Genomic DNA, 13,511 nt, shown 5'->3' on the forward strand with positions numbered 1-13,511 from the left:
GATTTATGGAAATGGATTAATTTAAGCTATAAGAACAGTTAGCAAGAAGCCTGCCACGGCCATACAGTTTGTATGCAATATAAGTCTCTGTGTTTACTTGGTTGGGTCTGAGCGGCTGTGGGACTGGCGGGTGACAAAGATTTGTCCTGACTGTGGGCAAAGCAGGGAAACTCTAGCTACAAACATACACCACAGAAGAAACAAGCTGGTGTAGCTATCCTAATATATAGAGAAAAAGGATGTTTCAAAAGAGAAGTCTTGTGGCAATGCCTCAGTGGTCCAGGTAACTACCAGAACTCGGAAAAGTTGGTTGAACTTGGGATTGACTGGGAGGCCAAAAATTTAAAAAGCAGAAGATTCTCTCAAGACACAAGTTGTGTGATAATAGTGTGTTTTGTGTATGTGAATGAGAATTTGTAAATTTTGAATTCTAGGCTTCGACAATCATTGTCAGTGCAGATTAAGTTGCAAGTATTTATGCTTTAAAACTTAAATTAAAAAGCTAGTTACGTCTTTCTAACAACTAGTTTTAATGTTTATGAGCATATTTTACCTACATTACCTTTTCAGGATGTTGAGAAAGATGCATCACAAGCACAGGTTGGAGGCTGGGGGCTAGATGGTTTTGAGGAAGAGGTCTTGGTGGACTCTTTCATAGAGCAAAGGGAAGCAATGCCTTCTGGGAAATGAGCTAAGTTTTAATCTAGTCTTTAAGATTAGAAGTCAAAAACAAAAATATTAAGGAAAGAAAAACCTAATTGATCTTTGAAGTATTGTTATATGGAATTGAGTGGGACTTTTGAGGCCTTTCTTCCAGAAAACAAGGACTTGGTTGTCAGGCCTATATTAGGCCTAAACCTTGGTGCCATGTAGTTGTACTTAAATCATTTCAATGATTGGAACTTCTTAGTGCAGTTTGGAGTTCTTCCATTTGAAAATGTGATATTTGCATGGGATTGTTTGAATCTTGTTTTCTAGTCCCTCCCCATCAACACCCTCATAGTCTGAAGGTAGATTTTTCTCTTGATAAAGGAACAAAAAAGGTGAACATCTTGTTTGTAAATAGGTATCTAGTAACTAGTGGTAAACTTGAAATGGTAGAATTCTTTAAAGCCTAATTCTAGGTAGCCTTAAGAAAATATATCTTAATTATTTTTGAACCTGTATTCACCTTGTTTTTTTCAAATATCTTAAGTTATATTTTCTTTTTCAGAGCAGCTTCTTATTTGGGGCTACTTTTTTTTTTTTAATTGAGGCGTAATTCATAAAAGGGTATATTGTTTTGATGAGACTTTTTACAACTGTGGCTGGATGTCTTTCTTTAGTCTTCCAAGAAGGGCCATTTTACTTTTTTAGAGTTACTTTTTAAAGTCATGAGGTCAACAACTTGGACTACTATGCATGTAAGTGCTAATGCAAATTAAAGCTCAAGTTGACCTCCAGCAGCAGTTCATTCTATGTTGACAGTGAGAGAACACTTTGCCTGTTAGGATACTGTTACTCGTGGACTGAAATGCTGAAGAAACCCCTCCCCCTATTTTGTTTTTTGCAAAAATCAAGGTATATTCTAGGGTTTCCTGGTTGACCTCAACAGATAAACTGAGATGATAGTCTTAGTTCAGAAATGATCTGAATGTAGATTTACAGTCTACATGTACAGCTGGCTAAGTGAGATCGCTTTCACAGTTCTGCATGTATCCCATCGGCTCCCCATTAGTCACTGAACTCTTAAAACTGGTATTGTAACATTATCACAATGTTTTGCGCCAATTTTATAAACTTTACAGTGCAATATGTGTTCCTTTTCTGAGGCAAACCAAAGGTATATTTCTCAAGGTTCTGCTGCTATCAGCAGCGTTGATGGAGGATTTTTTATACATTTGTAATAGATAGAAATAAACCAGAAAAAAAAGAAGAAAAAAAAGGGGGTGGAGGAAAAGGTGAACACTGCAAGAATACTCAAAAGGGCTGAGAGTTGCAAACGCCAAGAAAGGCTTTGCATAGTAAATGGAATAGAACAGCTCTGAACTATAGCTTACTTTTCCTGGTTTGGTCTGACAGAATGATTGAATGCTTTTGTACAAAAATCAGAGCCTTAAAAACAAGGATTTGGTGAGATTGTAAAATGGTGTGCCACTTTGGCAAAACAGTTTGGTGGTTGGTCAAAATGCAAAACATTGTTCCTCTGTTACTCAACAATTCTACCCTTAGGAATATATCCTCAAACTACTGAAAATGTGCACCTATGAAACACATACATGAAGGTCTACAGCAGTGTGTTGCTAATAGTAAAAAAGTTAAAACAACTCAAATAGCTATCAAATACTGGAGAGAAATAAAATGTGGCTTATTCATACAATAGAATATTATTAAGACATAAAAATGACTGAGAAACTGACAGATTAAATGACTTTGGTGAACCTTCATAATTTCATTTGTAGATCTTTCCATTTCTAATTTATAAATATATTTGGGGTTATAAATTATAAATGTACTGCCTCCTGTCAACATTGTATACTTCTATTTGATGATTTCTGTGTCAAACATTATATGGAAATGTTTCCAAGTATTTTCTGTATTAACTGTGAATGAATAGAACAAAATAAATTGCCTGTGATGGAAAAAATAATGTAAGGTTATTTTTATGTTACTCGTTTAAGATATACCTATGTAGCTCACTTTCAAACATAATGTAAAGTTCTAGTCCATAAAGGCTATTATCACAGACTGTTTAAGATAATTAAGAAATATAGGTTAGTAGTTTGTCATCTATAACAATCAAACTTGTAGCTACACAGGTATGTTTTCAAGGTCAAATAGATATATTTTTGATAGATTGTCTTCAAACACTTCATAGAACTATGGAATATGGCACTTAAGATGTTTTAATAACATACAGCTTTTCATGGCCGTGAGACAGACACATCTGCTCTTCATGACAGTGAGACACATCTGCTCCTGGCAGGACCAATTTACTTAAAAAAAAAAAAAAAAAGGATGATAAACATCAAAGAACCTCCACATGGAGTTTGATTTTTTTGTGGCAAATTTAGCTGCTGGGCAAGAAACTGCCTTGTCTTAACTGATTACAGTGTGCTGTCCAAACTGGATGAACAGGAGACAAAAGAAAAAGACTACCAAACATTGCCAAGATAAGGTAGGATAGTCCTTCAAAATTGCTGCTTCACAGAAATGTTGTCAGATATTCTAAAGTTGTTGGCTGAAGATGGCAACCCAAACATTGCAGAGAAACCTTGGGTGATTGTCCAGGCAGTCAACTGTCTCTGTCATTTCTATAGTTTGGGAAGTTGCTTGCTCTGCCCTTCCTGTTTACAAAGGTAATATTTTATCTTTCATGAGTCTCGAATGGGGGTTGAAGACTAGATAGTTATACCTTTTTCTTTGTTACCAAATTTTAAAAAAAAAAGAACTTACAAAAGAGACATAAAGTTTATAAGGGTTGAGAGACATAAAAGCTTAAGTTGTTTAACAAAATGTTTTGAGGTCTAAAAAGAGAGTTTTGGGTTGGTAATACAAGTTAAGATAGAAAATGAATGAAGTCCAAAACTTTGGACTCATCAAGATAGGATGGATAATAGAGTGCTTTCTGCAAATTTGCCAAGTACAGATAGGCTGGACATTGTGAATTTAATTCTTACCTGGTAATTGTTGTTACTATATATAGTTTTACTATGTTAGAGTTAGAACCAGTTCCTTTTTATTTAGACAAAAAGGGGTGAATATTGTGGAATATTTGTGCACTGTATGAAGATGTTACTATGACTGGTATAATGAACTGCTAAATGGCTAACAGCTTGGCAGAGGAGGGTTGGTGGAATTTCTGGTGAGAGAGAGGAAGAGGAGAAATAACCTAGGTGTGTAGGAAGTCACCAGTCAGATGCAGAAGAAACAGGACGGGCAGTCCAGACATGAGGTAACAAGCCACATAACAGAATGTAGATAAAAAAATATGGGTTAATTTAAGTTACAAGAACTAGGTAGGAACAAGTCTGAGCTAAGACTGGGCTCTCATAATTAATCATAAGTCTCTGTATCATTATTTGTGGGCTGGCTGCCCAAAGAAAAGTCTAACTCAGTTTTTGGTCTGAGAAACAAGAAGCTAAAGCAGAGGAGTGCTAGGGCACATTGAGATAAACACAAATTATGGGGGTTTATTTTGATCCAAATTCTCTGTAAAATGGAATCACATCATATATATATATATATATATATATATATATATATATATATATATATATATACACACACACACACACACATACAAACACACACATACACACACACACGTAGGCTTTTTAGACCGAAGTATTCACTGAAGTTATTTCAGTGTGGCAGGGAATACATAGTATTTCTTGTGAGTAATTTGGAAGTTTCAGAAGCATCCTGTCACATTCTTCATCTTACAACCATAAAACCATGTCCGTGGAGTTGGGATTCCACTATCTTCACCAAAGGTAGTCGGCAAATAAGCTGGGATGTTTGTTAAATCTGTTATCTGTGAATGTTACCCGGTAAGACTCTCCCTTTGTAAACTATATATAGTTTGTAGTCACAACAATTACTTGTATTATGTGCCAAAAAAAAAATCAAATGATTTCTTATGTAGCGCAAATTAAAAAAAAAAAAAATCCCAAAAATATCTTGCTACACTTGCTTGGCCCTCATTCCCTACAACTGCTTCCAACATTATAGAATGCATTTTTAGGGCTTTTCTTCTCCGCCAGCATTTCAGTGTCTATACATTGCCACATTTTCATAATTCTCTTTTATTTTGTTCCAAGTGGCATTGTGTTTGCACATAAATTCTCTTTTCCTTGTCGTGTCTGCTAATCTCTCTGCTGTTGTTGTGTGCTTGGCACAGCAAGTTCAATTTAACTCATGAAAAGCAGGCTGTCTTCATTTGTCATCATCAACCGAGATCATTCCGGAATCAAAACTTGTTTTCTATTATCTTGTTATTTTTGGTGATGATGTATGGAAGGAAAGGTACAGCATGGCAGGGCACAGGATAGATCTGTAGTTTATAACACACATCTGCCTCTGTCTAGTAACCCCATGGGATTCCTGCTTCCCTCGTCTGCAAACATAAAAATTCAGAGTAAAGCTTCTTCCAGCAAGTGTTCTTTAGATAAAGTGCTTGGTGCATGGGCCATCAGAAGAAAATTCCAGAACCCAGTAGACATAGACTACTCAGATTATCTATAACCCCAGAAAAATCCCAGCCAAAGGATGTCTGAAGTGTAATGAGGAATTTAAATGGAAGTTAGAAATCATTATTTTTATATTTTGAAGTAACAGGAAGATTAAGTATAGCCAAATACATTTTTCAGAAATGATTTTGAGAACAATTGAGCACAGTGGTTTCATTTTATTAGAACCACAAATTCATTTTGCTCTTCTCAAACACAAGCAGGATGACATTTGTAATGAAAATAAAGTCAAAATGAAAAGCACATAATATGTTTTTTATCTGATATAGTAACAGGAAATATATCATTGAAGTCTGCCTTAAGGAGAATTGGGGTATTCAAAAAAAGCAACTTGCTCATTAAGCTTTCATCATGTAGTTTTATATGTAATAAGTGACAGATTAAAATATAATTGTTTAACTGCGATATATTGTGATATTTATGTGAATGCTAGATTTTAAAGCAAACATATAAAGTGTTGCTATTTTAATACACTTATCATAAGATAAGTTTATAAAAGTTTCTTAATTTGTCTATTCATCTAAATTTTAAAGTAATTTGTTACTTAAATAATGACTACTGTGATCAAGACAATAAAAAAGAAATAGCCATAGATAAAATGTGTCTTATAATTTAATTTTGATGTAGTTCTCTTTTGATTTTAATGCCAGAGTTGGAAGATAGACCTTTGTATGTGCGAAGCAAGACTTTACCACCATGCTATATTGCAAACCTTTGGGGTTTTATCCTTTTTTTGTGAACATTAGAATTCAGGGCTTATTTGTAGTACTTCTAACTTATGATTCATCATCTTTGTTATTTGATTGATGTCATCTGAATCCCTTTATTCCATTGTAAAAACAAATCTCTGGGTATGATGGACTACTTAGAGGTCTGATAGTGTTACTTTTGACCAAGTGCAGAAAAATTCCCTACAGCATCCGATATATACCATCAATCAATTTAGAACTTCACATGAAGGGGAAAACCATTTTACAATGAGCAATGTGTTCCATATGGGGTATTCTTATTGATATAAAAAGAAATTCCACTATCAATTTGTCTATATTTTTCTTGTAGAGAACGTATTTTAATCTTTTAACAACACTACTCACATGTTTAGTAATACCTATCATGTCTGAAAGAAGTGAATATATCAAGGGAAATATTCCCATATATTTAACCACGATTTTCACATCATTTTTAAGTGGCTATATTTAATGAGAATTATTTTTTATGTAGAAAAAGTTTATTTTTATTTATGTTTCTGTGCACATTTATATGTACAGGCACCTCCACAGGCCAAAAGAAGGTGTCAGATCCCTTGGAACTGGAGTTATAGGTGGTTGTGAACCACTAAACACAGGAGCTATGAACCAAATCCACCTCCTCTGTAGGATGAGTAGGCACTGATGTAGACAAATTTCTAAAGTGGTCTTATTAAAAAACATGGGACCAGAAATATGGGTGAAAATCTGACAGAGATCAGAGGAATCAGAACAGCCACCAGCTAACCTTACCTTATCATGCCACAGCTTCCAAAATAAGCAACTTCTTGTCTAAACTGACTTATATATCTTTCTATTCTGCTAACTCATTTCCTCTCTCCACCAAGCTACATCACTTCCTGTCTGTCTGCACAGACCTCCAGAACTCTGTGGTTGATGCTGGGATTAAAGGCATGTGTCACCAGGCTTGGCTCTGTTCCCTAGTGTGTCCTTGAACTCAGAGATACAGACAGATTAAGGGCATATGCTAACTAAGGGCATGACTTCTGTTTTTACTAATAGTGACTGACCTTTATCCTCTGATCCTCAGATAAATTTTATTGGGGGACACCGAAAAATTATCACCTCATTTCCCCTTTTTGTCTAATAAAAATTAAAGAAAAACTATATACAATTAGTACAATAATTATATACAATATATACAAGCAATAAATATATCAACAATGTCTAGTCCAAATAGACTAGTTATTGTAACTGTAATTTTTGATTGATAACTGTTTGTTATGTGTAATTTTACTGTGTTGAAGTTAAAACCTTTCTTTTTAATTAAACAGAAAAGGGGAAATGCTGTGGGATAATGCTTTTGTACACTGGTTTAATCAAACACTGATTGGCCCATAGCAAGGCAGGAAATAAAGGCAGGATAAGCAGACATGGAGAATTCTGGGAAGAGGAAGGCTAAGTCAGGAGACACCAGCTCACAATCCAGGAAGCAGCATGTAATGGCACACAGGTAAAGCCATGGAACACATGGAGATATATAGATTAACAGAAATGGGCTGAGTTTAAGTGTAAAAGCTAGTCAGTAGTTTTAATTATTATAAGCCTCTGCGTGTTTCTTTGGGTCTGAGCAGCTACAGGACTGGCAGGTGAGAGAGATTTGTACTGACCACGAGCCAGACAGGACCAGGAAAACTTTTAGCTACATACTGATATAAATATAAACTATAGAGTAAAATCATAAATAATATATATATATTTTCCAAGATTTTACATGTAATTGAACAGTATTTAGAGCTGTGATTGATGGAGCATTGGAAGGAAGTTTTTTAGTTTAACAAGACAATTTTCTTAAGTGAAATCTTTTTTTCAAGAATCATAATAAACAAGGAAATTTTCTTTACTTAAGACTGCAACAATATTACCTGAAAGTATTATATGTTGTGAAATACTTAACCATGCATGTAAAATTTTGTTACATTTGTTTATGCTGCATTTGTTTAATGATGAAAAGATGTGTTGCTGTTTCATCTTGCCTGTCTAAGGTACCTGATTGGTCTAACAAAAAGCTGAACAGTCAATAGCTACACAGGAGAGTGATAGGCGGGGCTATCATGCAGAAAGAATGAAAATAAAAAGAGAGGGAGAAGAGAAGGAGGAGAAAGAGGGGGACACATTGTGGGCCAGAAAACAAGCAGCTGCCAGACAGACAGACACTGGAGGAAGCAGGAAAGTAAGACATACAAAAGAAAGGTAAAAAGCCCAAAGGTAAAAGGTAGATTTAAAAAAACAAAAAACAAAAAACCCAACAGATTAATATAAGTTAAAAGAGCTAGCCAGAAATGAGCCTAAGCTAGGCTGAGCATTCATAACTAATAAGAAGTCTCCATGTCATGATTTAGGAGCTGGTTGGTGGCCCCCAGAAACAAAAAGCCTGCTACAATTTTAAATCCCAACATTTGCTCATTTTGGTGTATGAACACAGCTGCTCTTTCCATTTATCTATTTTGTATACAGTTAAAAATACATGACACATCTACCATAATTAACATTCAGTTAGGTGTTAGGAAGACAAAGGAACAAGCAGTTAAGAATAGTTGTTTAAAGGGTGAATCAACCCTAAAGTCAATAAAGTACAGGACGCAAGGTAAAAGCATTTGGACAAAGTGTGAGTCCAAAAATGCTTCCTTCAAATTTCTACATTAGCTGTACCATGAAGAAGACAAGAAATGAGATGGGAAACATACTGAGATACGGTGACTATAAACTGAAAGGGCTTATAGAGAGATGTGTCACTACATAACCCGAACTGAAATTAAAGACTACATGGTGATGCATTTTAAAGGTTCTAGATTTATGTTTTCTTTCTTACACTTGCTTTTTCTGCAACATCTTAATCCATCCTGTGATAGTTTGAATGTAACTGGCCCCCATAATCTCATAGGGAGTAGCATTATTAGGAGGTGTGGTCTTGTTGAAGGAACTGTATCACTTTGAGGCTGGACTCTGAGATTTCCTATGCTCAGAACACCACCCAGTATCTCAGTTGACTTCCTGTTGCATGTAAGATGTAGCACTCTCAGCTCCAGCACCACATCTGCTTGCATGCTGCCATGCTCCTGATCATGATGATAATGGGCATTGGGAAGGCAGAGGCTTGCAGATCTATGAGTTTAAGGCTAGCCTGGTCTAGAGATCCAGTTTCAGGACAGTCAAACTTAGGCTTTCGAGGAGAGAAAACTGGAGAAGATATAATTGAACTAGGAGGCCATGTTTCAGACCCAGGAAGCAGCAGAACTTGGCAGCTTTGGCCATGTGATTTTTGACTTTAAAGTTAAGGATAGAAGATATGGGTTATGGAGTTTGCCTCCATGCCTGAAGAAAGATGCTGCAGCCAAGCATGTGTCAACAGTGTCCCTGAATGGAGGCCTAGTAGAGAGGCCATTTTCAACTTCTGTGAAGTTGAAGCCTGTATTACCTTAGAGAACCCAAGATGTTAGAGATGCCAGAGTCATGCAATATTGTAGCTAGAGTTTTCCTGCCTTGCCCACAGTCAGGACAAATCTTTGTCACCTGCCAGTCCCACAGCCGCTCAGACCCAACCAAGTCAACACAGAGACTTATATTGCTTACAAACTGTATGGCCGTGGCAGGCTTCTTGCTAACTGTTCTTATATCTTAAATTAATCCATTTCCATAAATCTATACCTTGCCACATGGCTTGTGGCTTACCTGTGTCTTCACATGCGGCTTGTCATGGCGGCGGCTGGCAGTGTCTCTCTGCCTCAGCCTTCTGCTTCCCAGAATTCTCCTCTCTCCTTGTCCCACCTACTTCCTGCCTGGCCACTGGCCAATCAGTGTTTTATTTATTGACCAATCAGGGCAATTTGACATACAGACCATCCCACAGCACAATACCTGCTGAGCAGAGCTGCTAACAGGAAGTGGAACCAGCCCAAGACAAATAACTGAATTGCAGTCAACAAACCTAAATGGAGTTGGAGATCTGATTAGTGTTTTGATATCAGACATGAAAATGCAGAGCTTGGAGTTTGCCAAGCTGTTTTTCAGTCTTGCTTTGGTCCAGTATTTCCTCACTATGTTCCCTTTACTGTATTTTGGAATAATAATGTATATCCTGTGCCATTATATGTTGGAAATCTGCCTTTTGATTTTGATTTTTTTACAGGTAATTACAATTAAGAGATTGCATGAATCTCAGAAGAGACTTTGAACTTTAAAAGATTATTGAGACTGTGATAAACTATGGGGACTTTTAAAGTGGGACTAAATGCATTTTAAATTATGATATTGTTACAAGCTTATGGGGGCCAGGGAGTAGAATGTGGTAATTTGAATGTAATTGGCCACCATAATCTCATAGGAGTGACATTAGTAAGAAGAGTGGCTTCCTTGGAGTGGTTATGGCCTTGTTGGAGGAAGCTTTGTGGTTTCCTATTCTCAGGATAGTGCCCAGTGTCTCAGTCAACTTTCTGTTGCCTGTAAGATGTAACACTCTCAGCTCTAGCACCACATCTGCCTGCACCCCGACATGTTGCTGATCATAGTGATAATAGACTGAATCTCTGAAACAGTAAGCTGCAATCCCAATTAAATGTTTTCCTTTATAAGAGTTGCCATGGTCATGATGTCTCTTCACAGCAATAAAAACCCAAACTAAGACACCCCTCATCCCAGAGTTCAATGAAAAACAATTAATAAAAAAATGTGTCATGAGCACAAATGCACAGCATTTATCCATCCTGAAAAATATAAAGGTAACAAAATTGAAATCTCATTATCCAAATTAATCAGAAGCCTAAGGAAGACTGACAGTATAAATAATGTGCAGGAGATTTTAGTACAACTAGAAGATGAAAAATGGAGCAAAGACCAAGCATGGTGGCTTTAATCACAGCATTCAGGAGACAGATGCAGGCAGATCTCTGTGAATTTGAGACTACTCTGGTATATAGGGAGAATTTCAGTCCAGTGAATATGATATGGTTAGAACCTGTCTCAAAGAAAAGTAACTAGAAAAAAGATAGATAAATGATAGCTGAAACTGTTGGGCAGAGAAGCAGAGAAGCTGTCTACCTAGAGTAGAAGGGGCCAGAGAGATGGAGGGGTGTTTCCTGGTTATGAGTGTTTTCTGCTCTTCCTGAGGATCTGAGTTTGGTTCCCAGCACCTGGCTTGAAATCCTCTGGAAATCTAGCCCCAGGGGATCCAATACCCTCATCTGGACTCTGTAGACACACACCCACACAAATACAGAGAGGAAGGGATGGAGCGGGAAAAGAGTGGGGAGAGAGAGAGAAAAAGGGCACACACACACACACACACACACACACACACACACACTAAATCTTTTAAAGAGAAGATAAACAACTTGTTCTTTGTCTTTCAAAAAGGAGGATGAAAGAAAGAAAAGAAGGAAGGAGAAAGGAAGAAAGTGAGGAGGGGAAGAAGGTAGGCAAGCAGAGGGACACAGAAGTCAGATACTTCACATCAGAACTATCAGAAAATAATGGATTACAAGTTTGTTTATTCCACTGTTATTAAGTTTTATCTCCTTGGAAGTTTTGGAGGTTTCTAATCCATATACACTCAAGAGTAAGAAAAATAATTTCCTCTGCTGTTCAGCTTAAAAAAAACAACCTAAGAAACAAAAGAAAGAAAATTCCAAGAAAGAAATTACCCACCTTCCAGAAAGCTATGGCTTTAAAATTGTTGTTCCTAAAGAATTTCTGATTTTTAGGAAAACTCCCCAAATTGCTAGAGTAGAAAGATCACTAACGAAGAAACAGACTGTGTACCACCATAAGAGGAAGAGTTTTCACAAGCTACTAAATGGAAAAGCTGGTGCCTTTGGGTGTCAAGACAGGGGATGTCACATCCAGAGAGAATCACACATAGGTCTTGAAAGTTGACTCTGATTAGTTAAATGTTTGAAGGTAAAATATTTGGAAAGATATTAATGAATGATGAAGATAAATTGCCTAGAAATTAGCATTTTTAAAGACAGTAAAACATAAAGAAAATGATCAGAATGCTAATTTAAGATTCTAGCATGAGATAATTGTTGAAAACCTACAAGTTGCAGGTGAGTCAGTTACCAAGCAAATGATACAAGCTGAGATTCCAGAACCATAGAACATATTATCTTTGAACAGAGCTATAGAATATGCTGTCTTTGGACAGGAATATCGCAAGGGCTAAAGGGGATAAATAAAAAAAATCATCTATATTATAAAACAAGATAGTAAACAAATAAATAACAGAGAAATAAGGCTTAATAAGTCAACAAATAAAAAAACACCAAATAACACCTCCAAGGAATAAGCTGGTAAAGCAATTTACCCAATTTAGATGAAGAGAACATTCAGCATTTAGAGAGATAATCTTATAAAGCCAAAAATAAAATTGATTAAACAATGGCCAAGTTAGGAACACTGCATGAGAGAATATTAGATAACTATATAATTATCCAGGAAAAACAGAAAGGTGATTGTGGTCTCAACACAACCTGGATATGTGAGCTATGAAGGAGTCTTCTGACACTAGGGCCAACATGGGCTATGTCATCATCAAACCACCAGGGATTAATAGTTTAACTAGAAATATGCTGGAATTTATTCAATGGAAAGAGAAGAAGCCAGGTGTGGTACACACCTGTAATCCCAGCCCTCGGGAGGCTGAGGCAGTAGGACTGTAGGTATGTAACTAGTTTTGGCCTCACGGTGAATTCATGCATCACAAAGATTAAGTTTTCAAGTATTTTAATGGATTATAGGGGCTAGAGGTAGATTCAAATATAAGAACATTTAATGCTCTTACAGAGGACTCAGGTTCAGTTCTCAGCACCCACATGGCAACTCACAACTATTTGTAATTTTACTTTCAGAGCCTCTAATGACCTCTTCTGGCACTTCCAAAGGCACTGAACACACTTGGTGCATACTTACAGGGTGCATACATATAGTCAGGCAAAACACTTATACATATAAAATAAAATTAAGTACATCTTTTGTTTTCATTTTTGAAAAAGTAAGGTGTAATGGAATACACTACTGTAAGTCAAAAAGTAAAGTGTGTAGAGCCCCTGCATGCACACACATAGATACAAGATGACAACTCATGTGTACCTGGGTGAGAGCTGCTGCAATGCATCTGTCAGTTCTCAGCTTTGCCTTCTCCATCTGCATGTTTCAGCTGGACACTCACCTCTGCTGTTTCTTTCTAGTCCAGAAAAAGCAGTGGATACAAAGAAAAGAGCACAGAATGAGACAGAAGTGGACAGAAAGGTCCCAAGATTTACCAGCAGGATGGAGAATCCTAACCTATAAATGTTCTTGTGTGTAATCTGGACTTGTATCTAACTATGCATTTGCTTCATGTGTTCAGTCTTCTGTACATGTTGTAGGTATCATATTAATTATGACACACTAGAGACACATTTTTAATCTAGTCAGAAGAAAGATCATGTGTCTTTTCCATTGTTCCTGAAATGAAAACATTATACCACTAGCTCAGATCAGAAACAAGAATTCCAACTTACCATATTTGTGCAGG

This window comes from Peromyscus maniculatus, chromosome 3, assembly GCF_049852395.1.
Source record: "Peromyscus maniculatus bairdii isolate BWxNUB_F1_BW_parent chromosome 3, HU_Pman_BW_mat_3.1, whole genome shotgun sequence".
Lineage (NCBI taxonomy): Eukaryota > Metazoa > Chordata > Mammalia > Rodentia > Cricetidae > Peromyscus > Peromyscus maniculatus.